Source organism: Macaca fascicularis, chromosome X (assembly GCF_037993035.2).
Source record: "Macaca fascicularis isolate 582-1 chromosome X, T2T-MFA8v1.1".
Lineage (NCBI taxonomy): Eukaryota > Metazoa > Chordata > Mammalia > Primates > Cercopithecidae > Macaca > Macaca fascicularis.
This window is the reverse complement of record NC_088395.1, coordinates 41709552-41735295: the sequence shown is the minus strand read 5'-3', so window position 1 is coordinate 41735295 and position 25744 is coordinate 41709552. Positions and strand designations below refer to the sequence as shown.

At 41.7% G+C, this 25744-nt stretch overlaps 1 protein-coding gene across 25 annotated transcripts in view; it reads left to right on the top strand.

Annotated features, from left to right (window-relative positions):
- CASK (calcium/calmodulin dependent serine protein kinase) overlaps positions 1-25744 on the top strand; it is a 413308-nt gene that overhangs the window by 208796 nt on the left and 178768 nt on the right. The window lies entirely within an intron of this gene.

The window sequence follows — 25744 nt, the reverse complement described above, 5'->3', positions numbered from 1 at the left end:
CATAGCCTGTTCCTCTTCCTTATTTGAAGGTGTTTTTACCTTTCTCAGCATTCCACAAGTTACTTCCTCCTTCCTTTGTTCTCCTCTGCCTTTGCCTCTTTTAAAAAGTTCTAAGTTGCTAGCCAATCAAGACAAATACAGAATGTGAGGTCCCGTTCCAGCCAATGGAAACCGGACACAGCAGTAAGGTGGACGCATCACGTTATAAATGACCCTGTCTCCTTTGTTTGGTGTCCTCCTGTGGCAAAACTGCTGGCGAGTGTACCCTTTCTGTAGGAAGTAAAAATGGCCTTGCTGAGCAAATTAAATTTATGCTCAAGTGCTATTTCTTTGTGGCACCGGGGAACAAGCATTTCAAACACTTTTAAGAAAAGACTAATGACAAAACAAAAATGGACTTTGTGAGTTGAAAAACACATATACACAAACTCAAAGGGCATTTTCTTATTAGTTTGCATTTCCTTATGCATCCAGTGAACCAACTCCCCAGGAGTTGGATCCATCTCTAAATTCCGCTAGTAACTTCACCTTCAGTAACCGATTGCAGCACAGCTGCTGCTCCAAACTGTGGGTGACCACCCAGGAATTAAAGGTTCCTCATCTCCCAGCCCTTTCATTCTTTGTCTTACCAAACGACATGTTTCTGTGAACCTGAACCAGGGCCATTCCAACGAACCCCACTTCATTGACACTGAGACGGAGTAGAGACAGGCTTGGCTTCAGCTCACCTCCACTAGAGCACTGATCACAAAACCCACACCACTACCTCGAATGCTAATAGTTCTTAAAGAATTCCAGGAATTGGCCTTATGAGATAATTAAGATTGCCTCAGGAAGGAATGCTGAACAATTGATTTACAGCCTTGTTGCCACAGGCCAGACCACCAGGTGGCCCATTACTCAAGATAACCATAGCAACCAGATCTGCTGACCTGCTTTGCTCAGCCCAGCCTGCATACCCTTCCCCTGTTACTAGTTCCTGCACTTTGCCTAATAAAAAAGCCCTATGACTCTTTTCAGGAGGAAGCCGGGAATTCTCTCTCTTGTGCTGCCTCCCTTTTGTTTGGGCATAAGCTCCAGTGAAGCTTTGTCTATGAAAACGCTTTTGGCCTCCTATCAATTTCTGTTGCATTGAGAACCCAAGAACCCATGATCGGTAACAATGCCAATTGAGGGTAGAAGAAAGAAAAACAAAATCACACACAAACTCAAAGTGCTTTTTCTATTCTCTCATTCAACAAAAGTCTAAACAGATTACCTCTGTGACCAAATGTGTGGGGATTTCTCCCAATGAACAAGCAAGGAAGCAATTCAGTGGACACCAGCTGGGTGTCCTCTAATTCAGTTCTATTCTGACACTATCTCCCTGGAGATAGCGTCAGATCCCACAGGTTGAAGGCTGAGTCCCCAAGACTTCTTTCCACCTTCAGATGCCAATGGCAAACCTCAGGTTGCTTCACCTGTGCTTCTGACCCACAGGCTATATAAATCAAAGATCCCACAGCCCCTTCTTTGGGCCCAATTAATTTGCTAGAGCAGCTCACATAATTCAGGGAAATATGTTTACCGATTTATTATAAAGTATATTACAAAGGATACAGTTGAAGAGATGCATATAGTGAGGTGTGGGGGAAGAGAGGGATGCGGAGCTTCCATGCCCTCCCTGGGCGTGTCACCCTCCAGGAACCTCCACATGTGCAGCTATCCAGAAGCTCCTTGAATCCTGTCATTTTGGGGTTTTATGGGGGCCTCCTTACACAGCCAAGATTGATTGAAGCACTGGCTACTGTTGATTACCTTAACCTTCAGCCCCTCTCCCCTCTCTGGAGGGTTTAGAGTAGGGCTAAATGTTCCAACCTTGTCATCCTGTCTTGGTCTTTCCTGTGACCAGCCCCATCCTGAAGCTACCTAGAGACTGCCAGACAGCAGTCACCTCATTAGCCTATAAAAAGACATCACTTTGGAGTTTTTGAGGATCTTAGGAGTTGTATGCCAGACAACAGACCAAAGACCAAATATATACTTCATAGTATCCAGTCCACCCTCTGTCTTGGATCCCTCACATCAAAAGGATGTACAACTCAAAAGATACAGCCAAATTACTAGAATCTCATTCAATCAGTAATAATCAGTCCAGCTCATCATAGTGTATGAATGTCTCCCAAGGCGAGGCCACTCAGGTTTGCAGGCTTCCATTCAGTCTTGTCAGAGTGCTCTCGGTGAACATATAGCTTCACCCTTTACAGCAGCTGATATAATTGAGCTAGGAGACAAGATATCATTTCTTGCTCTAAGCCTCTTTTGAGGTATTAATATAATACTGGATTTCTTTTAGTTCATAACCCATTTATTCTTTACTCTCACTACTATTTTTCCTTATCTCTATAAACTCCCAAACTTTTCCACCTTTGGATGGGATAGTAGAATCAGCCACTGTGCTTGTCTAGATCAGGCAACAATACTAGTATAGCAAGTGCTGCCCCCTCAGTCCACTCCCGTTTATGTTAGAAATAAATTTTTGGTGCCACAAAGAAGAATCAGCACTCCTGCAAAAAGTTTTCTCAGCAAGGCAAATTAACTTCTATAGAAGGGTGCATCTCACGGATGGAGCAATGGTGAGAGCACACAGAACAAAGGAAAGCAGGGGTTTTTATTCCTAATACAATAGGTTTCTACTACTGTGTCCTGTCTCCATTGGCTGGAGCTGGACTGCACAATCGAAACTAGTCCTGGTTGGCTAATTTGAAGTATGCAGGGAGGGGGTTACACTGGCAGGAAGGGCAGTTTTGGGGGTAAGAGCTGTTATGGCAGGAGGGGTAATTTGCAGAGTGAGTGACTAAGGGCAACAAGCAAGAAACAGCTGTGAACTATAGATTAGGACTGGCAGGAAGGTTGTTTACTGCAGTCAGGGGCAAGGAGACATGAAGAACAAGGAAGTTGAGTTTGAGGACAAAGAACAAGGGAGTTAACATGCCAAACTTTTGAAGAGAACCTGACTGTATCTGACTTTCAGAACGGGTAAGGTTCCATAGGTGCAGCAGAACGAGTGGGCTGTTTTTACCACCAGGGAGTATAGCTGCATTATTTGTTAGCCCCAATTTTGTCAGATGGGATAGGGCACAAGCCACTCCTTAGGAGTCCACCCCACTGTCAGACCCTTAGGAATTCTGACTCAAAGTTTAAAAACATAGTTACAGTTTCTTACTCAGGAATCACCTTCCTTTCAGCACTTATAGTCGCAGCCCTGGTCCTAGGACCAATGCATCAGGTAGAGGAAACGTAAAAAAAAAGTTGAGGTGATATGGGAAAGAAAAATAAAGTATGCTCATTATACCAATGTACTCCTCCCTTGGCAAGAAATGCATAGTCATACCAGCATCCTTCCACACCCCCCGTTCCAGGATACCTCAGAAAAGCAGAGGAATCTACTGAGTGGGGAACTTCCCTTAGCCCCACTCGTGTTGAATGTGAGCACACACTTGCAAAGGCAAATAAGGCAGCTCTTCGTGCTTTCATCTCCCTCTGTTTTAGACAACCAGTGTTTTCATTGCCTGTTCCACTCTCTATCAAACTGTTACTCTGAGGAAGATGTCTCTCGGCCCATTGCTGAACATCATAGGCTATATAATGTGTTCCTGGGCCTGAAGAAGTGACAGCCATCCAAATCTGTGCAATACCTTCTGCTCTAGCTTTTATGGCACTCTGAGCAAACTATTACTGAGAAGAATATCTCTGCCCACTGCTGGAACATTATAGGCTGTGCCATGTGTTCTTTGGCCTGAAGAAATGGTGTTCAGCTCTCCAAATCTGTGCAGTATCTTCTGTTCTAGCTTTTTTATGGCATTCTCATAATTCACATCTTCCACCGGGCAAGCAAAGCCCAGTCCAGAATCAGTGTCTACTCTTGTCCAAACTCATTTGTGGCCTCCCAGGGCTACCAGCATCAGCCTCACTTGCCAACTTGTTCAGGGCTTTCCCACCAGGGAAATCTGCCCCACAGCCATGGGCAGTGTCTGTCTCTTTTGCTGGCAGACAGAATAGTTCTTATTGGCATTTTGTACCTGAGATGGTGCAAAAGAGACATGTCTAAATGCAGTCCATCTCTGCACTGTTGCAGTATCCGTTTATCCACTCATTTCATGGACCCAGGTGGCCACTTCAAGGGAGCACGCAGGGTTGTCTGCTTGTTGATATCAATCACTTTCCGAACCAGGGTCCTTTTTTTTTTTTTTTTTTTCAAGTCAGAGTTTTGCTCTTGTCTCCCAAGCTGGAGTGCAATGTCTCGGCTCGCTGCAACCTCCGCCTCCTGGGTTCAAGTGATTCTCTTGCCTCAGCTTCCCAAGTAGCTGGGATTACAGGTGTGTGCCACCACGTCCAGCTAATTTTTTTGTATTTTTAGTAGAGACGGGGTTTCACCATGTTGGCCAGGCTGGTCTCGAACTCCTGACCTCAGGTGATCCACCCACCTTGGCCTCCCAAAGTGCTGGGATTACAGGCGTGAACCACCACGCCCAGCCAAGAAAGGAGCTCTTCTGATGGCCATTGACATATTCTACTTTAATGCACTCCTCAAATTTCCATAGGGCCATTCTCCATATGGGCATCCCTTTAATAAATAGGCCAGGTTTCCACTGTCCTTCTGCCTGACCAGGTGGCCAGGCCACTGAGTCAGTAAAAAAATCAAACGCAGGGGCTTTTGCCTGTGTTCATTTCTTCAGAATGCAATTCAGCCGCCAAGCTAATTTGATCTTACCTTCTTTGATCAAGAGTGGCATCCTTCCAAACAGGATTGTTCACCTTGGAACTGTCATCCACACACCAGGCAGCTCTTTGCTGGTCAGTTGAAAGCTGTTCACGGGGCCCCGTCCAAGGGTCGGTAGAATCCCGCAGGTCCTCACACAGTTCCGGAGTCAGTCCTAGGGAAAAAGAGGCTCCCTGCTTGAGAGTATTTCCTCCTTGCACTTCCCAGGGAGGATGCTCCTGTATAAACCATTTGCATTTTATTATGGAACTATTCTGGGCACTGCCATCCCCATTTGAATGTTTCTCTGACATCATGTGAGAAAGCATGGGTATTTCAGGTGTCAAGATCATTTTATGTCCTTCAGTCATAGGGGTTAGCTTCAATTAATGTCCCATAGCAAGGTAGTAAATGCCCCCAAGTGGAAAGTCTCTAGTGTAAAGTCCCAGTAGTTGTCACTGGGAGATGCTCACAGACTTTTGAGTAAGACCCAGTAAACGCTCACAAAGGGCAAGCAGATGGAGAACTTGTCCCTACTAATATTCCAGCTTCTATTCTACACATTGTAGGCTTGGGTAATCTTACTGGTTCCCATTTAGCATGTTCCCATTTAGCATGCTACAAGGGTATTTTACAATACGAGGTAAGGGAAACATTCCCCAGTCAGACACAATATCCCCATAATACAGTCAAGTAAAAGAGACCCAACCACTTCATGTAAAATGTGTTCAAATGTACCAACTTACCTTAATTTTCTCAATGCTTACTTTCCTAACTGTAGCCTCTATTACGACTTTACCATCAGGTTTTGAGTTTACAATAATAGGTAGGGGAAGTGTTCCCTGCCGAGACCGGCTTGATCGGGGAGACCCTAACCCAGCAGCGCTAGAGGAAGACACACACACAGAAATATAGAGGTGTGAAGTAGGAAATTAGGGATCTCACAGTCTTCAGAGCTGACAGCCCAACAGAGATTTACCCACATATTTATTAACAGCAAACCAGTCATTAGCATTGTTTCTATAGATATTAAATTAACTAAAAGTATCCCTTAAGGGAAACAAAGGGATGGGCCGAATTAATTGCAGCAGGAACATGCCCTTAAGACACAGATCGCTCAGGCTTTTGTTTGTGGCTTAAGAATGGCTTTAAGCAGTTTTCCGCCCTGGGCGGGCCAGGTGTTCCTTGCCCTCATTCCCGTAAACCGACAACCTTCAAGCTTGGGTGTTAAGAGCTATTATGGACATAGCACAGTGCTGCAGAAATTTTGTTTATGGCCAGTTTTGGGGCCAGTTTATGGCCAGACTTTGGGTCTCCCTTCTTTGATTCGCAAAGAGATAAAAGCAAGGGCAGCTTTGTCACAGTGAGCTACTTCTCACAGCAGTTGGGATCCGCTTCTGCAGACTATACAAAGACAAACAACATAGATTAAAAACACAATCATCATTGAAATCACAGAGTTTCCAAGTGTTTTTATCCATTTTAATGGGTTACTAGCTGCTAATTTGTCTGCAGCTCCTTTAAGCACTCCAGTTCCTGGCATTAAGGTCAGGTGTGCCTGGGATGCTTTAAATATTTGTTCTTTTAATTTTGCTATATCCAAAAACAAATTTGTACAGTGTCCTTCTAGATGCTTTTTTTATTCTTTCCCAAATTTTGATCTTATTAAGAGCATGTAATAGTTTCCACAAATCCTTATGTTTAGCTCCTAGAGCGGGCCATATCATTTGAGGTTGAGGTGCCACTGTACCTCCATGGTTCCAGATAATAGGAACTTTTGCCGTACTTCTTATCATTTCTACCATCTGACCGTTTTGTTCAGATCATGTGAACATAGTGTGGCTGTGGCATGCAGACTGAGAGGTGCAATTCAAGCTAAACATCCCCTTAGGGGACCAATTAATAATGATTCCGTAGGAATCATTGTGCAGCACCTCTGCGTGTTCTGCAAAGCAATCTTCCTACACAAGTATGTTCAGTTTTTCTAACTGGGTCCAATTCTGTGGTTTTTGAGGGCGGTATGCCTCAATTATAAGAGTAGATTTATTATGGTAAATACTGAAATCAGAAAGCATGTGTAACTGTGTCATACAGTGATTGCAGCCAGGCATTATTACCAGCCCTTATCGAAGGAATACTCACGGCAGTGGTGATAACTGCTATCATAGCTACCATTATTCATTGTGACTGGTTGTCCCGCTTTCCTCAGGTTTTCTTCTGCCATCTGTGACAGTTTCTTGACCTGTCCCCAGGTGGGTGGCTGTGTTCGACGGGTGTTGCTCATGACAGTTGGGGTCCTCCTCAGCGTCAGCCTCAACACGGCTGCAACTGGGGCATCCTCGGGATCCTCCCGGAGTCTCTTCTCGGCATCTGGCTCATGATAAAGTTTCAGGTGTCTTGATGGTATCCAGATCGGCTGTTGATTTTGGCCTGGAGAAATACAAGCATAACCTCTACCCCAAGTTATTATTTTACCTATTTCCCAACTTTTTGTTATTGGATCTCTCCACCAAATAATGCTAGATTCAATTGCCTATGGGCTGTCCTGTAATCCCTATTTCTCCTTTTTTGTTTTTGTCATCAGTTGTTCTTCTGTATGAAATCGTAACTGAGCATTTTCAATTAACTGTGTGGAATGAACAATGTATGAAGAATCAGAAATCACATTAATAGGCATATCAAAAGCAGTCAATACCTCAATTACAGCTACAAGCTCTGCTTTTTGAGCTGAAGTATAGGGTGTCTGAAAAACTTTACTTTTTGAGCCAGAATAAGAAGCTTTACCATTACTAGACCCATCTGTAAAACAATGAAAACGCTTAGCAGGATGCAGGTTTTTTACTGCAGGAATTGTAAATGCAAACCGTTCACAGTCTTGCTCAGCTAAAGGGATAGTAAAGAAACAGTCTTTTAAATCTATGACTATTAAAGGTCAATTTTTTGCAACTATAGCAGGAGAAGGCAATCCTGGCTGTAATGCTCCCATAGGTTGTATAACTGAGTTGATGGCTCTTAAGTCAGTTAACATTCTCCATTAACCTCATTTTTTCTTAATTACGAAAACTGGAGAATTCCAAGGAGAAAATGTTGGAGCTATGTGCCCATTTTCTAATTGTTCAGCAACTAATTTCTCTAAAGCCTCCAGTTTCTCTTTACTTAGCGGCCATTGTTCTATCCAAATTGGCTTATCTGTTAACCATTTTAAAGGTATAGGTTCTGGAGGCTTAACAATGGCCGCCATCAAAAATTTTTTCCTAATCTTTGGCGGGAACTGTTTTTCTGCTAGAAGCAGTTCTTTCAAACCTTGCAAATTTTTTTTTAGTCCCATACCAGGGACATACCCCATTTCAGGAATTGTATGTTGATTTTGAGGGCTATATCATTGTTCTGGAATTAGAACTTGTGCTCCCCATTGTTGTACTTAATCTCTTCCCCATAAATTTATAGGTACAGAAGTTATAATTGGTTGAATAGTCCCAGGTTGTCCATCGGGCCCCTCACAATGCAAAATATAACTACTTTGATATATTTCAGCGGCTTTACCAACTCCAACTACGTTAAATTGAGCGGGTTGAATTGGCCACGTGGACGGCCAGTGCTATAGAGAAATGATTGAAATATCCACTCCTGTATCTACCAAACCTTCAAATTTCTTTCCTTGAATAGTTATTTCACAGGTAGGACGTTTATCAGTAATTTGATTTACCCAATAAGCTGCTTTGCCTTGTTTGTTTGTGCTTCCAAATCCTCCTGTTCGTTTAATTTCACTTTTTCCCATCCCCACATACGGCACAATCAGGAGCTGTGCTATGCGATCTCCTGGCTCTGCTTTCCAGGGAACAGAAGTAGATATAACAATTTGAATTTCTCCATGATAATCTGAATCAAGGACTCCTGTATGTATTTGTACGCCTTTTAAACTTACACTAGACCTTCCTAAAAGTAATCCTATCGTCCCTGCCGGCAAGGGTCCACAGACTCCTGTTGGGACCTTTTGCGGGGGTTCCCCAGGCAGAAGGCTCACAGCTTTTGTGCAGCATAAATCTACTGCAGCACTACCAGCTGTGGCCGGGGACAGACATTGTAAAGGGGTGAGGGAATGGCCTGAGCTGGAAATGCCCCGGTTTAGAAGGGGGCCCGGGACGGGCCCCTCATGGCGTTTCCCGAAATCAGGTTCCCATCTATATCAAACTTAGGGCGACACTGACTAGCCCTGTGTTTTCCTTTTTTTACATTTTGGACATATTTCAGGATCAGCAGTTTTCTTTTTTCCCCTATCTGGCGGCCTGACTCGCTGATTTTTTCTACATTCTTCTTTAGTATGAATAACTTGTTTAAACTCTGAGTAATTTAAAAGGAAAAGGCTCAAGTATAGCTATAATATTTCCCTCTTGATCTGGGGAGTGTATTCTAACAGGTAACTGCCAATCACCCTCTCTTCTAGCTTGCTGAATTCCTGCCTGAATAGAACTAAGAGTGTTCGCTCAAGGCGCTGCTCAGTCACTGGGACAACTACTTTTCGCCCAGTATCCTCCGGAAAAGAAAGATCTGGGGGGTCATTTTCTTCAAAATAATAAGGAGGGGGTGCATAAGGGTAGGGATGAACCTCTCCTTCCTTTGCCGCTTTAGCTTCAGCTGGCAAATAAACATGCTCTGTAACCTCTTCTATTACTTTGCTATACGCTTGTTCCTCCTCGTCATCAGTGTGAAAAAGTTCCAAGGTGAAACAAACCAGACCCCCTGTCCCATTGTTACCCTGACGCTTCCGAGCTCCCCTTCTTACTCACCACCGGGATGGCTTTAAGAGTACTCAGGTGTCCTCCAGCTAGTTTTCCATTCCAACCATCGCTCCGGCGACCCTTCGACCTGGATCCAAGCCCCCACGAATGGACGCCACTTGCCAAGACCAGCTCAGTCGGGGAGACCCTAACCCAGCAGTGCTGGAGGAATTAAAGACACACACACAGAAATATAGAGGTGTGAAGTGGGAAATCAGGGGTCTCACAGCCTTCAGAGCTGAGAGCCCCAACAGAAATTTACCCACATATTTATTAACAGCAAACCAGTCATTAGCATTGTTTCTACACATACTAAATTAACTAAAAGTATCCCTTAAGGGAAACGAAGGGATGGGCCGAATTAATTGCAGCAGGAACACGCCCTTAAGACACAAATCGCTCAGACTTTTGTTTGTGGCTTAAGAATGGCTTTAAGCGGTTTTCCGCCCTGGGCGGGCCAGGTGTTCCTTGCCCTCATTCCTGTAAACCGACAACCTTCCAGCTTGGGCGTTAGGTCCACTATGGACAAATCACAGTGCTGCAGAGATTTTGTTTATGGCCAGTTTTGGGGCCAGTTTATGGCCAGACTTTGGGAGGCTTGCCCGCAACAGTTCCCCACCCACATATAATATCCAGTTCCATCAAACATTCAGTTAAAGGAGACATAGCTTCTTTACATAAAGCCTGTTTATAAACATTGTAAATCTCGTATTCCTACCAACCCTTACTTTCTGTCCCAGTCCCAGAATTTCTCTTCTTCACTCCCAGACCAATTTACCGTTTTCTCCTTAGAAAAAAGCTTTGAATCCCCAGCAGACGGTTGAGCCAAGGGACCTTGGCCCTTTTGTCAATCTTTGTCTTGATTAACCTGCCTCAACATTGCCCCAAGTAATTGTTGGCCAGCTTTCTCATTGTAATCTCTTCCTCTGATTTTTTCAATTTCTCCTAATTGGGGTAAATATAGCAAACCTGTTTGGAACCCCTTACCGTTAGGAGAACAGCAGAATCTCCCTACCAGCCTTCTATAGTGAAGGCCTTTGTTTTAACCCCATCAATTTCCACTTAATTCATCCCATTTTTTAATAGCCCTCTAAAGACTCTACCCTGCTTAGATGAGTCCCATGACTCTCCTCTTTCTTTTTCCTCAGTTTCACCCCATCAATATTTTGTTCATTCACCTTATTTCTCTTTTTTTTTTTTTTTTTTTTTTTTTTGAGACGGAGTCTCGCTCTGTCGCCCAGGCTGGAGTGCAGTGGCGCGATCTCGGCTCACTGCAAGCTCCGCCTCCCGGGTTCACGCCATTCTCCTGCCTCAGCCTCCCGAGTAGCTGGGACTACAGGCGCCCACAACCGCGCCCGGCTAATTTTTTGTATTTTTAGTAGAGACGGGGTTTCACCGTGGTCTCGATCTCCTGACCTTGTGATCCGCCCGCCTCGGCCTCCCAAAGTGCTGGGATTACAGGCGTGAGCCACCGCGCCCGGCCCTTATTTCTCAATAACCATTTAAACTTTCCACCTTCCTGGAATGAGTCCTGTGACTCTCCCCTCTGCCTTTCCCCAGTCTCTTGTTAATTATGCTCATGGTTTCATTGGTGCCCATACAAAAGAGGCTCCCTTACCCACAGCATTTGCCATGACTTGGGTAATAGGCATATTCAGTCATCATAAAGCCAGTTCCACATGGTCTACATAGGAAGCAAATGACCTGCTGCTTCAGGGTATTCCACTTGGCATATATAGGTGAAATTGGGCAGTCCCCTTCTCAGGGTAAACACATGCAGTCCACCATGCTGGCCATTCCCTTGAAAATAACCTCCTGTGTGTCTGGAAAGCTACCTTTCCATCTATGATTGTTCAATAATGAACTCCAGGTCCTCCCTCAACCAAACATGCTCTTCCATTCTCGCACATTTAAAACCAAAGAAACTGCTCTGACAGTTCCTTCATAGTATACCCTCCAGTTTCAATAGTTTATCAGTTTTACCCTTTCCCTACATTGACTACCCTTCTTGATAACCACAGGTTGTGTAACTGCCCTGTGGGTTCATCTTGCCCGCTGTCTAGACAGAGCTGATTTATCAATACAGGGAAATTGCAATAGAAAAAAAGTAATTCACCCAGAACCAGCTGTGCAGGAGACCGGAGTTTTATTATTACTCGCATCAGTCTCCCAGAAGACTCGGGGATCAGAGTTTTTAAGGATAATTTGGTGGGTAGTGGGCCAGTGAATCGGGAGTGCTGATTGGTTGACTCGGGGATGAAATCATAGGGAGTCAAAGCTGTCCTCTCATGCTGATTCAGTTCCTGGGTGGGAGGCACAGAACTGGCTGGCAGGTCCAGATTGGGCCATCCAGTTGTTGGAAATGCAAATACCTGAAAAGACATCTCAAAAGGCCCATGTTAGGTTCACGATAGTGATGTAAGTTGCAAATCTTATGACCTCCAGAATAATGGCTGGTAACATTTAGATTTCCAGCCCCTCTCATCAGTACTTGGTGGCTGGTGGCCTTTCATACGTTTTACAAGAACAGTTTAGCTTTTGGGAAGGACTGTTATTTAAACTGTAAGTTCCTTCCCAAGGCTAGTTTGGCCTATGCCCAGTAATGGACAAGGACAGTTTAGAGGTTAGAAGCAAGATGGAGTTGGTTAGGTCTGATATTTTTCACTGTCATAATTTCCTTAGTTATAATTTTGCAAAGGCAGTTTCAGTCGTAGAGGTACCTCATTGTCCTTGCATAATTTTTTCCTTGGGGGTCAGCTTTGAAGCTAGTAGCCTGGGCTTAGACAGACAAAGTCTAACCTAGCACTCTCCTTTAATTTCATTTAGCTGTTAGAGATAAACACCAAAGAATTAAGTATTTCACTTTTTCATATTAGTCTGCATACCCTTATGCAACCAGTGAACCAACTGCCCGGGAGTTGCATCCATCTCTGAATTCCACCAGTAACTTTTACCTTTAGTAGCTGATTGCAGCACAGCTGCAGCTCAAAACAGTGAGAAACCACGTGGCCACCCAGGAATCAAAGATTCCTCATCTCCCACCTTTTTGACACAGGATTTTTCTTGGCCACTTTGCCAATCAGGGACCTCCACGGCCAGCAACGCCCCCCTACCTGGCCTTTGCTTGGCCACGGGCCTGCTGAGGCGTCAGGCCCACTCAGCCCACCAGTGCTATGGCTTGTACCTGCGTTCAGCAGTTCCCAAGCTCCTGTCCTCATCCAAGAAGAATGAAGATATGCTGACAATTTGAAGGGTGAGGATGGGTAGGGAAGAATTTTATTGAGCAGCAGAACAGCTTTCAGCAGAGAGGGGACACAGGGATGGCCCCTCACCCCTGCAGTCGTGTGGTTTGTCTCTCTCAGTGTGGCTGGGTCCAGGGTATTTTATGGATTCAGAATGGGGCGTGTGTGCTGATTGGTTTGTGAGTATGCAGAAAAGGTTAAAGTGAAGACACCACTCAAAGGTGGGCACAGCAGTGTAGAAAACCAATTAGGGAAGGGTAGGTATATGTAAAATAGGTGAGGGGTGATCAATCAGAGGAAAGTGCACCGAACAGGAAGACAGGTTCTCAATCTGGTTCATGGATTTACCCGGGACATGTAGCTAGGCTTTAAACTGTCTTCAGCTTGAAAATTGGTTTCACTGAGGACTCGCCCCTATCTGTCTAGGCATTTTGTCTGCCTTCTGCTGCTGTCACTTTCATTCTTTCTCTTCCCAAACCACGTGTTTCTGTGAGCCAAGGCCATTCTAGCAAACCCTACCTCATTGAAACCAATTCACAGTTTGGAAAGAAAACAAAACTCACAAAGTGCTTTTCTACTCTTTAAACAACAATTAACACAGATGATTTCTGTGACCAGATGTGTGGGGATTTCTCCCCAACCAACAAGCAAGCAAGCAGTTCTGCAGTGGACACCAGTTAGGCGTCCTCTAATTCAGTTATGTTCTAACACTATATACCTAGAGATAGCATCAGATCCCACAGGTTGAGGGCTTAGTCCCCAAGACTGGCCCCCACCTTCAGATGCCAATGGCTAGCCCCAGGTTGTGTCACCTGTGCTTCTGACTGACTGGCTATAAATCAGGGATCCCACGGGTCCCTCTTTGGGCCCAATTAATTTGCTAGAGCGCCTCACAGAACTCAGGGAAACAGTTACATGTACTCATTTATTATAAAGGATACAGATGAAAAGATGCATAATGCTGGGGCACGGAGCTTTCCTGTCCTCTCTGGACAGAGGCACCACCATCTGGGAAACTCCACAAGTTCAGCTATCCAGAAACTCTCTGAACACTGTCCTTTTGAGTTTTTATGGAGGCTTCATTGTGTAGGCACGATTGGTTAAACGATTGGCCATTGGTGATTAATTTAACCTTCAGCCCTTCTCCCCTCCTTGGAGGTTGGGGATGGGGCTTAATGTCCCAACCCTCCAATCCTGCCTAGTCTTTCAAGGCTACCAGGCCCATCCTGAAACTACCTAAGGGTTCCAGCCGTCAGTCAGCCAATAGCATACAAAAAGACATCATTCTGGAGTTTCTAAGGATTTTAGCGATTGTATGCCTGGAAAGAGGGTTGAAGACCAGATATATATTTTACAGTATCACAGACCTGATCATCAAAGTTTCACTATCCTTCAGCTTTGGCTTGTTGGCTTTTCATATAAGCTTGAGTGTGCTGGCTAAACATTGTCTTTTAGGAATGCACAGCATAGCGACTTCAGTGGCAGTCATAAGAATTGGAATCATTTCAGGGGTGGTAGTTGAAAAGCAGACAGGAAATTAGCAGATTTAGAATAGGGGAGAAACTTTAGCATTGAATTAGATGAGGCAAAAATATCTTTGAGGGACAAATTTTGAATTTTAACATCTTCATATCAGTCAAATTTTGTTCATATTATGCTTCAGAACTAACCATTCTTTTCTGTAGATTCTTTAAAAAGCCAAAAGTAGATAAAGATTTCTAAGAATGAAACAGTTGAGGATAGAATTCCAAAAATAATGCTGTTCCATTGTATCGCCCCAGTTACAAAACACACACACACACACACACACACACACACACACACAGAGGCACACAAAATCTATACCCTGGGAAACAGTGACTTGGATTGCAGTGAGATTTAGGGAATTTAAAAGGCATCATATATCAGTGCCCAGAATTCTCCACTCCACTGTCTCTGTCTCTTTCTGGGACCAAGTGTCCTGGCCATTTTATTACCAATCACTTCTTTGAATTTCTAGATACAATTGTCTTAAGGTGAAGTCCCCTGCTCCATGTAACTTCCTGTCCTTAATCAAGGGGAAAAAAAGAGAGATAGATGTCAAGGGAAGAGAAAGAAGAATTGAATATCTCACGTCTTCCCTCCTATACCCGTTAGTGTCTATATTCATTTTCTCTTAAGAGCCCCAAGCGTTGAAGTCACAGATTTCTCTGAGAACCACATTTAGAAAATTAATAATAATAAATAATAGCCACTGTATATATATTCATATAATTTTAGAAATATCTCTGAGATAGATTCTATTATTACTATCATTTTCTAAATGATGGATGTAGATCCACAGAGGATAACTTGCCTACAGTGATAGAACTGCTATATTATAAGGTCTAGATTTGAACCCAGATAGTCTGGCTTTAGAGCCCACATTCTTTAGCTACTGTTTTGTATGGACTCTCATAATATATGATAATACTCAATAGAATCTAGTTTATTGCTTTAAATAAGGAGACCAGCTATCCCCAATGACCAAAAATATACCTCATTTATATACTTGTTTCCAATTTTCAATCTCGAGATTTATTAACTCCTGCCAACTGTAAAGGTACCCTGTTGTCATTGTAATTGATAAGTAATCTGAAGGTCATATTTTGAGACTCTATGAATATACTGTGTTTCCCTTTCACCCACTGAATTTTAACATTCTTCGCTGATTCTTTTCTTGCCCAAATCAGCTGTTTCCTTGGTGGTAGCATCTTGGTAATCTTTTGGTGAATGGATATATTAGATTTGAAGTTGTGCTTTTAAGACATCTTTTGGTGAATGGACATACTCGATTTGAAGTAGTCCTTTTAAGACATCACTCTAAACAAGTCTTGTTGTTTTATATTATTTCTCAAACAGCACTGTATGTGGCATACTTTCTAATATTTTCATGTTGCCTCTTCTTCCCTTTCCTCTTATCAAAAGCCAGCCTAAAAATGTATGGTTTTAATAAACCTACAAATAAAATATTGAATCTGGGAAGTATAAGTTCTCTAGAGTTCCAGAAATATCTGGAGAGAAAAAAAAAAAAAACTGGAAAGACGAAACCTGTGTTAAATTTTATAATAACACAGAAAAGTCTTTAAGAGGCTCACTTTTTTAATGGTGCCTTGGCCAGCAGAGGGCAATATATTACCAGCCCTAGTTAAACCTCTTTTGCTGACACATAAACTGCCCACATTGCACTATTTTCCAGCTAGAAACATAAAACAATAGAAAAGTTTGGGGATTTTTTGAAGCTCTAATACAACAATACGTTTCTTTTAGTAGTTGAAAACCACTTTACACATGATAGAAAAAAAAAATTGTATAGACAATGGATTTCTGTCCTTAAGATGAAAGCCCAGTGCCACTCATCAGCCTTTAATAGGATATGTCCTTTAGGGATAGGTTTTGTTTTGTACTAGTGATTATCACAAGAGTTACTTTTGTAAAATATTCACAACTACAGTTATCCTAGTGGTAGAAAGAAAGTCTTACATTTTAGTATGTGAAAGTTTTTATTACTGTATCTTTTAGTTTTTCTTTAACTCTTTTTGATCATAGAAATTGATGGACAGTTTTAAAAGTCAAATATCACTGAAAAGCTTGTAATAAAAACATGTTATGTCTATTAATAAATGTAATTTAAAGTATTTTCACCTAATGAAGACAGTATAGGAGAAATCACCGCTATCCTCGACTATAGTCACTTCCTCTTGTCAGTTTAACAACTTATGCTGCATATTCCTTCCACTTAAGTAATTTTTTTTTTTTTTTTTGGAGATGGAGTCTCGCTCTGTCACCAGGCTGGACTGCAGTGGCGCGATCTCAGCTCACTGCAACCTCCGACTCCCTGGTTCAAGAGATTCTCCTGCCTCAGCCTCCCAAGTAGCTGGGATTACAGGCACGCGCCACCACGCCCAGCTAATTTTTGTATTTTTAGTAGAGGTGGGGTTTCACTATGTTGGCCAGGATGGTCTCAATCTCCTGACCTTGTGATCTGCCCATCTCGGCCTCCCGAAGTGAAGAGATAGCTTATAATAACCGTTACCTCTTTATTCAGCGCTCTTCATCAGGGGAAGCATGTACTTGTTTTTATCTCTGAGAACACATGGTTTGTTACTAAATCTTCAGCAGCTCCACCACTCCCTGCCCTTAATTGGTTTGGAAGGTACATTCTCTCTCTCTCTCTGTTTCTCTCTCGCTCTCCCTCTCTCGCACACACACACACAAAGCTTTCAAGTAAAATAACTCGAGGCATTGTCTTTTTTGTTAAAGAAATTACTGGCCGGGCGCGACTGGCCGGGCGCGGTGGCTCAAGCCTGTAATCCCAGCACTTTGGGAGGCCGAGACGGGCGGATCACGAGGTCAGGAGATCGAGACCATCCTGGGTAACACAGTGAAACCCCGTCTCTACTAAAAATACAAAAACTTAGCCGGGCGAGGTGGCAGGCGCCTGTAGTCCCAGCTACTCGGGAGGCTGAGGCAGGAGAATGGCGTGAACCCGGGAGGCGGAGCTTGCAGTGAGCTGAGATCCGGCCACTGCACTCCAGCCTGGGTGACAGAGCGAGACTCCGTCTCAAAAAAAAAAAAAAAAAAGAAATTACTATATTTATTGTCATCTTTTTAGAAATCAGTGCTACACATATTCTTCATTTATATTTTTTATGCATCATTTATCTATTGCTGCATACTAAACTACCCCCAGACTTGGTGGCTTAACACAAGAACCATTTATTCACTCTCAATTCTGCAATTTGTTCCGGACTCAGCTGGGTAGTTCTGTTTGTCTCACCTGGTGGTCATTCATGCAGTTTAGTCATCTGGCAGCTCAGCTGAGGCTAGCTGGTTCAATGTGGCCTCACTCACGTGTCTGGAGCATCACCTGGAAGAGTTGAGCAGGCCGTGCCCCTCTCTCCATGTGATCTTTCATCCTGGGCTTATTTACAATGTGATGGTCTCAGGTTCCAAGAGGCAAAACTGGAAGCTGCAAGGTCTCCTAAGGCCTTATTCAAATGTCATACAATGTCTACCACATTTTATTGGTCAAAGCAAGTCTTAATACCTGCCCAGATTCAACTGGGAAAGTAGACTCCACCTCTGGATGAGAAGAGTGGCCAGGAATTGGGGGCAGTTTTTAACACATTTCTTTAGATGTGCTTGCAACTTTAATGTTCTAACTAGACTTGTTATATTTTCTCCTTGCAGTGCAGTGAATTGGCTCTTTCTTTAGGGATTGCTATAGTATGTGTATCTCAAAAAGTTCATAGTTTCCTGGGTAATATTCCTAAAAGAAAAGGAAATTCTACTTTGTGAGAGATACCCACTGTGTCCCACTTTGGTCTTGGAGCTATCATGTTGTTTTGGTTGTTTCTTGTATTAAAAGGTATATTCAGTGTGCCATGAATCCAGCTGGGTGCAGTGGCACTTGTCTGTGGTCCCTACTATATGGGGAGCTGAGGCAGGAAAATTGCTTAAGCCCAGGAGTTTGAGGCTACAGTGAACTATGATTGTGACAGTGCACTTCAGCCTAGGTGACAGAGTGGGACTCTGTCTGTAAAAAAAAGTATATGTATATATATAAAATATGCCATTAATCCATGGTGTTTCCTTTGTACTTTTTATCTTCTATAAATCCTCTCCCTTTACCTTCTCTTTCCAGAATGTTAATCTAACTTTTCAGTAAAACCAGAAGAAAAGTCTGTTGCTCTTGCTTCCCAATAGCTGGTTTGATCCTGAGAACTGGATAAGTTCATTGACATCTTCAATACCAGAGCTTAAAAGGATGTAGAAAGATGATTAGTCTAGCATGGTGGGGTAGCTTTCCCTCCTACCATGCTGGGTTGTACTCATTACTCAAGGTTTCATTATTTTCGGGATCATAAATGTCAAACTACTGGGCCATGAGACTCGCATTCACTTAGTTAGCTGCATCCTCTCCCTACTTGTCACATCTTTTTGGAACTCTGTAGTCAGTCCCCACAAGAGCTGACCCTGTGTGTTCCTGTGTTTTTCAAGTTTCACTAGCCACAAAGGGGAACTGAATATGAACATGCATGCAAACCTCACCAGTTCCCTTTGCAGCCAGCTGAAAGTTGTTTTTCATATAGAGGAAACAGCATTTTTCTTCTGAATACAAACTGAATTTCCACACAAATATGAAGCATTTCATCTTCTGACAGTTTAGAGGACCCAAGAGAAGAGGGCACCAAATTGTGAGAAAGGCCATTAAAAGAGAAAGTAGGAAAACAAAGAGACAAACTGAATTGGGGAAGAGAGAGGTGCTGCTGAGTACAGGAAAGGAAAAAAGCAGACCACGAGGAGGGGCACCGGGGTGCTAGAAAGTCTCAATACGTAATGGCACACAGGACGAGGCAGGAAATGTAGAAAGGAACTGTCTGCAAAGGGCCTATAATAGCTATGCCAGCAGTATTAATGGAAGGCATTAAGAACTTTTGGTTTAGAAATTTGCTGTTGGACAAAATTTCAAAATATACCACATTTGCATGATTACTGGGCCTGCTTGAGTTCATGCTATGGAGCCAGGTGTAGATGAAGGTGCCTTGTCCTCACTTCAGAATGCAATATGGTGACCTGTTTGGCATCTCTTATTACATGGAGAAAAACCAAGAATCAGATATGTATTAACATCTCTTCTTTTTTTTCTTTTTTTTCTTTTTTTGAGAAGATCTCTGTCACCCAGGCTTGAGTGCAGTAACATGATCGTAATTCACTGTAGCCTCAAACTCCTGGGCTCAAGTGATCCTCCCACCCCAGTCTCCTGAGTAGCTGGGACTATAGGCACATGCCACCATGCCCAGCTAATTTTTTAATATTTTGTGGAGACTGCTTCGCTATGTTGCCCAGGCTCGTCTGGAACTCCTGAGCTCAAGCAATCCTCCCGCCTCAGCCTCCCAGAATGCTGGGATTACAAGCATGAACCACTGTGCCTGGCCCAACATTTCTTCTACTGGCATCCTGCCAGGTGCCCTCACACTCTCCTCCTTACTTGCTCAAGTTTCAGAGTATGGTTCTGATTAGCATAAAATACAGTGGATCTGTTACCTCTCCTGTCCTGGACATCACTATTATTAGTGAAAGCTGAGGCTAAATAAAATTACTCTTTCTGAGTTACTTCCCCCACCTCACTTGATCCAGATCAACTTCCACTATATATCTTCCTAGTTCTGATGTTTACCCTCAGCTTCTAGCCATTCCATTTTATGTATTTTCTCTGCCTTTCCCTTGGCATTTGGGTATTTGGATACCATATATTGTATGTTTTTACTTGCCAGGTACATTTATTCACTCATTGAGTCCTCATAACAACCCTATGAGTTAGGTACTACTATTATTCCTGTTTTCTCAGTAGAGGAAATAGGCCTTGTCCAATGTTACATTGTAAGTGATGGCAGCAGAAATAACTTAGGCAGCCTGCATCATTCACCCTTTTAACCAGTCTTTTATGCTGCCTTTCAGTTTGTTATTTAATAATGCTTAATATTATTGGGATAAGAAAACCTATTGGATTCAGCCTTACCAGAATTCTTGCCATGGCCTTAACAATGGGATCCTAATAATCCATATACATTGGCCAAGATCAATCCCCTGAACTGTGTTGGATGGGCAATACCAACATTTTTCTAGCACTTTTTTTTCTTCTACTTTTCCCTCATCCCCTAGTGAATGGCCAATTCTTTCTTTAGATATGCTAATGCATTTAATCAGTTCATCTCCTGGTCTAAGAGACTTTCTGTCTCTAAAGTTGTTTTACATATTTCTACTCAGGTATATGGATTTTGTAGTTGAATTCTTAGAAAACATTTCTATTTTCATGTTCTCAGGGAACATCTGATTTCGACTCCTCTATACTATTTATAACTGAAATACCAAGCTATCTAATTGTAAGATAATTTCATCTGCAAGTTCTTTAGCTTGGTCCTTGAGGAATGCATCAGGGCCAGTGTTTATTTAGATTTATTGATCGGAAAATTTTTTAAGTTTGTTTGTAGTGTCTGACAAAAGAAACCATAAGCAAAGTAAAAGACAAGTGCATAGTGTTAGAAGTTATTTGCAAACTATATAAATAACAAAGGATTTAGAACCCAGAATATGTAAACAACTACTTCAACAATTTTTTAAAAAGAAAAAGGAAAAAAAAGATAAGCAACTCATTAGGGGAAAAGGGAGGGGGAGGGGTATATATATGAATAGGCCATTCATCCAAGAAGAAGCCTGAATGAGCAAAAAGTATATGAAATGATGCTTCATTTCACTAGTAGTCAGGGAAGTGCAAATTAAAACCACAATAAGATACCATTTCACACCTACCAAATTGGCAAAAATTAGTAAATCTGATAAAACCAAGTGTTGGTAAGGATGTGGGTAAACAGGAACTCATTTCTGCCTCGTAGTGGGATGGGCATATAAATTGGTAAAATCACTTTGGAAAGCAATTTGTCAAAAATGAGATAAGCTGAAAATGTACATACCCTTACAACCAAGCATTTCTGCTTTTAGGTGTCAGCCATAAACTTCACACATGGGCACTGGGTATACAAAAGACTTCACTTGAGCATGGTTTCAATTAGTGGAAAAAGTGGAAACCACCAAATTGCCCAGTGTATATGGAGAAATGAACTGTTGTTTATTCATGCAGTAAAACACTACATCAGTGAAAATGAATGAACAAGACCTACATGAATCTACATAGATAAACATAATTTGAGTGGAAAGAGTTACAAAGAATGTAATAGTAAGACACCATTTGTGTAAATTTTTAAAAGAAAAAGTGCATATTGTTATGCATATGTATGTTGTAAAAGCACAAAAATATATATCAGAGTGATATACACCAACTTCAGGAAAGAGGTTTCCTCAGGGAAGGATGTGAAGTGAGCTTTAATATATCTAACTTTTTGGATGTTGTATATGGGTACAAAAAAACTTTTAAGTAAAACCAAAACGTTAACATCTGTTCAATTGGGGTGATGGGTATTTAGCTGCCTGTTATGTTGTGTTTTTCCATTTTTGTATGTTTGAAATGTTTTAAAACCAAAAACTATTTATATGTGAAATTACCAAAAAAGAGTATAAGTGTAACAGTTAACTGTTGCTCCCAAAACACTTGCGTGACTTATTAAAGCAAAAAGAGATTCCATGTATCATCAACACCTGTATCCAAACCATACTTAGAAGGCTTTTCCATCTTCTGATGGTTCTTTATGCATTTTATGGGCCAGAAGCAAAACTAATAAGGGTAGGATGCTCTAATTTGATTCCATTTTTTTTCTTCTATTTAACCTGTGTGAGTTTGTTCTGGATTATCATACATGTTTCAGAGAGAGCTTCCAGAGTATACAAATGTGTGATGATTAGAAGACTAGTCTTAAAGATTGTTTTTTGTTTTTGTTTTGAGACAGAGTCTCACTCTGGTCAGGCAGTGGTGCAATCTCGGCTCACTGCAACCTCCACCTGCCAGGTTCAAGCACTTCTCCTGCCTCAGCCTTCTCAGTAGCTAGGACTACAGGTGCGTGCCACCACACCCAGCTAATTTTTGTATTTTTAGTAGAGACGGGGTTTCACCATGCTGGCCAGGATGATGGCGATCTCTTGACCTCGTGATCCCCCGCGTTGGCCTCCCAAAGTGCTGGGATTACAGACGTGAGCCACCGCACCCAACAAAGATTTTGTTTTTTTGACATCACACAATTTTGATGAGTGATAAGCAGAGATTTTTGCCCCCAATACATATTAATGGCAATTTATGTTTTTTAAAATAAAAGACATCTCAGCAATCACCATTGTGCTTGGACAGAATTAAACAAAAGTGAAAAGCATTAGCAGAGACAATGTCAGTAGAATGGAAGTCTACCAACTTGCATCCCTACATATGTAAAATACAGTTGCTGCTTACATCACAATGCCATGGAGATTAACTAATGATAATGCTTGGGAAGCACCTAGAACAGTGAAGGGTGCATAAATAAACAAATGTTACTTTACTTCCTAATCCCTTGCATGTGAACTTGAAGTGGGGAAATAAAAGGAAAAATAGAAGTTTCGAACAAACTTACTACCTCCTTTCCAGTTCTGTGCTCACTGTTACCATCCCCAACCAGCTCTCCAAGTCTTCATCTGGAAACGTGGACTGAACTGAGGCACTATGGCAGCCACTCAGCTGGGCCATGTAGCTATGACAGAGGACACTACATCATCCAACGTGGAAATGCCCCATAGTTTATCTCTTGTCTGAGTTTACTTAATTCAGATTATATTCTGAGTTTAAAATCTTTTCTTCCGATTAAAAATACCCCTACAAGTGTCTTTACAAGGGAACTTTGTTTGTTGGTGGCTGAAATAAAAGACTCTCCAGTAAATGTTATATCTGTTGTGAATATTTTTCCTACTTTGTACTTTTGCTTCAGTTTTTATGGTTTGGGACAAATAATCTACATTTTTAAGTCAAAGCTATGAATTTTTCCCTATAGTTATTTCTATTATTTTGTTTAAAAGTTCTTTCCCATCTACAGATGAGTTAGTCGTTTTTTGATCTTTTATGGTCTCATTATTTACACTTAATTCTTGGGTGTGCTTATAAATTTTTGGGTATGATAAAAGGTAAGGCTGTAAATTGGCCTTTTATTTTAAATAGGCACAGCACTATTATTTATTAATCCATCCCTTCCTTCCTGATGCTTTTTGTGATGTTTCCTTTATTTGCAGTGATTTTCTCTGAGGAAGGAGAATGTATGGGGGTCACCTGAGCTTTGCATAAATACACTTAACCCCACCTTTTTTTTTTTTGAGACAGTCTCACTCTGTCACCCAGGCTGGAGTGCAGTGGTGCGATCTCAGTGTGGCACGTTGGCTCACGCCTGTAATCCCAGCACTTTGGAAGGCAAAGGCGGGTGGATTACCTGAGGTCAGGAGTTCCAGACCAGCCTGGCCAACATGGCAAAACCCTGTCTCTACTAAAAATACAAAAATTAGCCAGGCTTGGTGGCACGCACCTGTAATCCCAGCTACTCCAAAGACTGAGGCAGGAGAATTGCTTGAACCCAGGAGGCAGAGATTGCAGTGAGCTGAGATTGCACCACTACACTCCAACCTGAGTGACAGAGTGAGACCCTGTCTCAAAAAAAAAAAAAAGTCATATACCCATTTTGTACTTTTCTCATATATCATCATATCATCTAGGATCTGCTTAGACATGTGTATTCGGTTCCACAGATTTATCCTTGTGTCTGCTCCCCACTGTTATCCTTACTGAAGGATAAGAATATATTTTAATATCTGATAAAGTATTATATTTTGAAAACATAAAAAATAATTAGCCCATTAACACGTTGCTGCAGCATCCAGGCTGCTTGTTGAGAGAACTCTTCTCATATTGCTTTTCTCTTGTGGGATAACTTTCAGTAAGGCTTTTGTTCAAATAGTTATATTACCTATGCTTTTATGTCAGCAGGAATAAATAATCCATTTTTTAAAGTTGAAAATAAAACTGTACTGGAAGAGAATTGTCTTTTTCTACTGACCTAATCTTAGAAATTCAACCACCATCAAACCTGGCTCTAAAACTAACAGCAATATTAATATTAACTAATAACAACACTGAGATCTCACTCTGACAGCCAGACAATTCATTTTACCGGTGTTTGGTTTTGCATATATGAGATGTTATTTAGAAACCTGTTCTGAAGGTCTTTGCAAGGTAAAGATATGTATATACTTCTGAATTTCCTTTTTCTGTATGCTTCTAAAACTAAACCTTGGGTTAGGAGAGGTAGGAACTGTTTCCTGCTTGCAAATACTAATGGCTCAGTAAGAAATAAAAGATTGTATGTCATAAGTAGCCTTAACTTTGGTAAGTCAGTAGCATATTTTTTCTAAAAATTTAGAAACCTTCTCAGGATTCAAGTTACTCTAAGGCATGTTATCAGATTTTTCTCAGTAAGCAATCTGTTATAAATAGATTGATTTATATCAAAATGTATTTTATTGCAAATAATATAGCAAGAATTAATTGAGTATACTTTAAAACTTTCTTAAGAATGCCATTGTGCAGAGCTTTATAGTAATCATCTTATCTAGTATAATGAGACAGCTTCTAGAACTATGAGTGTATTTATATTCATTTTAATGTTCCTTAAAAGTGATAATAATTGATAATATAATTTCACCGAACTGTATACAATGAGATATGTAAGATGTTTACCAGTAATGTAAAATAAAATTTTAAATTTGAGGACATGAAGGAAAGTAGAAGTTTTCATAACTTAAAACCATACAAACAGAAATGCTAAATTTCATTTAGATGGTATGTGTTAACATTGTCAGGGCAAAGTAATTAATTTTGTCACCTTTTTCTGACCCTCTAATTTTTCTGCAAATTTCAGTATTTATCCTCAAATATTACTTATTTTTAAAATATACTTTTGCTTTGACTTATTCTTTATTCAATTAATTATGGGCACTTATTGAAATTAGTTAACTGGCCTGGCGCAGTGGCTCATGCCTGTAATCCCAGCACTTTGGGAGGCCGAGGTGGGTGGATCACCTGAGGTCAGGAGTTCGAGACCAGCCTGGCCAACATGATGAAACCCCATCCCTACTAAAAATACAAAACTTAGCCAGGCATGGTGGTGGGTGCCTGTAATCCTAGCTACCCAGAAGGCTGAAGCAGGAGAATCACTTGAACCTGGGAGGCATAGGTTGCAGTGAGCTAAGATCATGCCACTGTACTCCAACCTAGGCAACAGAGCAAGACTCCATCTCAAAAAATATATCTACATATAGTTAACTGAGCACTGTATACAAGACAAATCTCATTAAAATAAACTCAGTTCTGATCAAAATCTTCATGCTCATTCAGATTGATTTCTCAGCCAATGGCCTACCTTCAGTTTTAAGAAGTATTCTGACTATAAAAAATTTTTATACACCATGATAGAAACTTTCAGATGAGTCCTTGGAGT